This window comes from Triticum dicoccoides, chromosome 3B (assembly GCF_002162155.2).
Source record: "Triticum dicoccoides isolate Atlit2015 ecotype Zavitan chromosome 3B, WEW_v2.0, whole genome shotgun sequence".
NCBI lineage: Eukaryota > Viridiplantae > Streptophyta > Magnoliopsida > Poales > Poaceae > Triticum > Triticum dicoccoides.
This window is the reverse complement of record NC_041385.1, coordinates 134963047-134966771: the sequence shown is the minus strand read 5'-3', so window position 1 is coordinate 134966771 and position 3725 is coordinate 134963047.

The window sequence follows — 3725 nt, the reverse complement described above, 5'->3', positions numbered from 1 at the left end:
ACATGCACTACAAAATGGTTAAAGGCGTGATTTTCTGGTGACTCGAAGCTTTGGTTTTAATTTATTTGAGTTATAGGAAAACCGCACTATCAAGAGGGGGCAAGCAGCCTTCAAGCCTTGTGAGCAGCCATCATTCCCAAACCTCCATTTTCCTCAACACTTTATATTCCTTCACACAAACACTTTGATTCTTTTGGGATAGATAGGGCAAGGATCGATCTACAACTTGACCGCCGATTCATATGCCTCGCTAGATTTCTACATCAACACTTATTGCTCTTGGTGCTTGGGCTCCATGGTGGTTGGAGGTTCCTACAGAAACTTCCTTACGTGCGCTGTGCTCGAGTGACATATGTAAACATGTGGTGGTCGCCTTCAAGACCAACCCTGATTGAACCGAGGCTCATCTGTTGAGGGTGACTCAAAATGATAATATGGTGAGCCACTTGGTAGCATTCTAGAGTTTTGGTTTTGGCACCACTCCAACGGGAGATTAGCACTCCCCGCAAAGCAGTGTGTATTTGGGGATAAAATTTGCGTCCCCAACTCACTTGTGGTTAATCGTTTTCCATAATGTTACTTTGCTTTATATGCTTGTGGACTTGCTACTTAGTTTGTGTTCACTTAGTTGCATACCTAGAGAACCAACTTTATCCATAGTTTCCTAGTGTTGTGCGAGGGATGGACAGAGAAGGGAGAAAGTTATGCAGTCGTCGACTAGGCCACTGAGATCGTGCCCCTCTTTGATGTTCCTCTCTTCTGCGGGAGCTGTATGCCGCACGTAGTAATTTCTATTAAAGCTCGCCTATAGGGTGGCGGTTTTGGGCAAGACCAATAATGTAGTGTGCAAATTTTTTCTATGGGTATTTTAGTTGGTTTGTTCACTGCTTTGCATTTTTTTTGTTTTTTCTTCCATTTTTCTTTTTGTTTCTTTTTCCCCCTTTTTAGGCACATGTCTTGATTTTTCATACACATTGCGCATGTTTCGTACACATCAAGAATTTTCATACACATTTAATATTTTTCAAAAACATGAACATTTTTCAGACATATGATTTGATGTCTACATTTTTCATACACATTGTACATTTTTTGTATACATCTAAACACTTTTTTGTACATTTATTTTTTAAATACATAATTAATATTTTCCAAATACTTATGTTAAATGTTAATCTGAAGACATGTGAATTATTTTATAAATTCACCTTGAAATGTAGTTCCACATGATACAAAACATTTTTTAAACCGTGCGAACCTTTTTATACATTGGATAAACATTTTAAAAAATATATCATGAATACACTCGAATATTCTCTGAATGTAATGTACATTTTTAAGGTAAGAAACATGTTTTTTTGAATTACACGAACACTTTTTTGAGTGCCGCATACTTTTTTAAATGGCACAAACATTTAAAAAATTGAGTGAACTTTATTTACAATGCATTTACATTTCTTTAACATGTGATGAACACTTTTGAAAAACTACTAATTTTTTGATAACATACGTATTTAGTTTTATTGAAACTGTAAAGTAAAGTAAAAGGGGGGAAACACGCATGACATATGTGTGACATATATGAGACTGAACCATGTGGTTACTGAGCCGACCCACTACCAGCTCGCTCCAGGGGACACTCGCATTGGAGACTCCTTCTCTTCTCCCTGGTTGTATGCACGTACGGTTAGACTTGACAAGAAACATGCACGTTTCCAATTGAGACGCACACGGAAGCTAGAAACTCATATGTCCGCTTCCCTTCTACCCTTCTTCCCCAGTTCGCGCCATGCCCGCTGGAATTGATGTTGACACTGAAATATTGACGAATGTGCTTTGTAATGAAGTTCATATGGAACACATGAATTATATGAGAAAATGGAACGAATTCGTCAACATTGCAAATCAAGTGTCTCATTGTCGTGCAAGAATCCAGGTCAATCTCCGCCTCCGCCGGCTTTGCTATAGTTGTCATCTTTAGCCGCCGGCCATGCGCTCCGTACCTCTAGAAGACGACATAGACATATGGAACCGTAGCTATAAATCTCAGCTTGCGGAGGGTTCTTCAAGAAGGTGAGATAAGGTTGTAGACCCAGATGATTTCCCTTTTTTAGAATCCGGATGGTTTTCTTCGTCACTGTTGTCCCTTTTAATCACAATAGTTTTCGTATTGCAATAGCTAATAATTGCTATAGATGATAATAACAAATTTAGTTGGCCGACAATACACATCTAGGGACGGCAATGAACGACCCCTGAGACCTTCTATCCGATCGCGCCGCTATGTAGAGTCATGGCTATAGATGGCTATGTAATGAAAGGGTTGCCGTTTTCACGTGATTCACGATTTTAGCGGGGCAAGTGGTGACCTATTTTTTCTCTCGTGTGTGGTACTTGTTTTCCCCAAAGATGTGGTGGATCGAGAGTACATACTACTCTTTTCGCAAAAAGTTAATGCAAATGTCGGAGTCAGAACTCAACACTCCATAGTCGTGCCAAAACACGATTAGCCTCATAATCCGAAATGAAGCACAACAACTCTGACACGCACACATATTACTGCATGTCTCGAACCATATATGCATGTAGTTACAAATGGCCAAGCACATACATGGGGTCCACACATCTTTCTTGTTGTCATCGCATATGAGGAGAGACCATCCTCCTAAGTCGCCGCGACGACGACCATTATATGCAGCACCATAATGGACAAGACCTTTGAATTGAAGGTAGACTCGAAGTTCGACACCTCACCACCATGCGATAACTCTAGGTTTATCCCCACCTCCAGCGGTACCATCGTAGTCATCATCGTTTTGACACCGGCCATGCCTCTGGACCTATAGAATAGGAAGAACACGTATGGGACCATTTCGGTAAATCCCAGCTCGTGGAGGGTTCTTTGAGAAGGATAGAGAAGGTACTCAACTCATATGATTTTCCTCTTTTCTGAGGGAACCCCAATGGTTTTCCTCGTCGCGGTGTTCTCTTGTATTAGCAATTGTGTTTGTAACTTCAATAGGTATTTGATGTTGGAGACTATAGTGCAATTAACGCTAATTTAAATTGGCAAACATTCCGCATTTAGGGATGACGGCGAACGACCCATGAGCCATTTTATCATGATTGTGCGGTTGGGTAGAGTCACAAGTGATAGTTGGTTGTTTAATTTGAATGTTGTTGTTTTCACGTGATTGACGATTTGTGTGGGGTAGGTATGTGTTGACCCTATTTTTCTTTATCACACGGGATCCTTTTATTCGTTGGATGTTGTCAGTCCAGAGTTCATTCCAATGGATATTTGGCCAAAAAAGATCCAGAGTACGTCATATTTTTTGTTCCCGATAAATTGAAGCAACGTCATATTGTTAGTTTTCGAGAAAAAGAAGCAAGTGTGGGAGTCGGACTCAAGACTCTGTCATTTAGGTTTACCACACTAGCCATCTAGTATAGCACAATCTTTGGTACATAATTGAGCTACACCTTTATTTTTACGCAAAAGCTATATGACAAAGAAGTAATGTGGGGTGACGAGTTTATGTCTGTTTATTTAAAACAGACCAAAGCATCCACCTTGGACTCCCCCAATGTGAGCTTTCTGCCAACCTCTCCATCAACATCCTTGCCCTGGAAGAATTCGCAATGCAGGGAAATGCTCGAGGCGGCGTAGGCCGTGACGTACACGCTGGTGGCAACAAATCGTAGCCACATGTAACAGGCGGTCA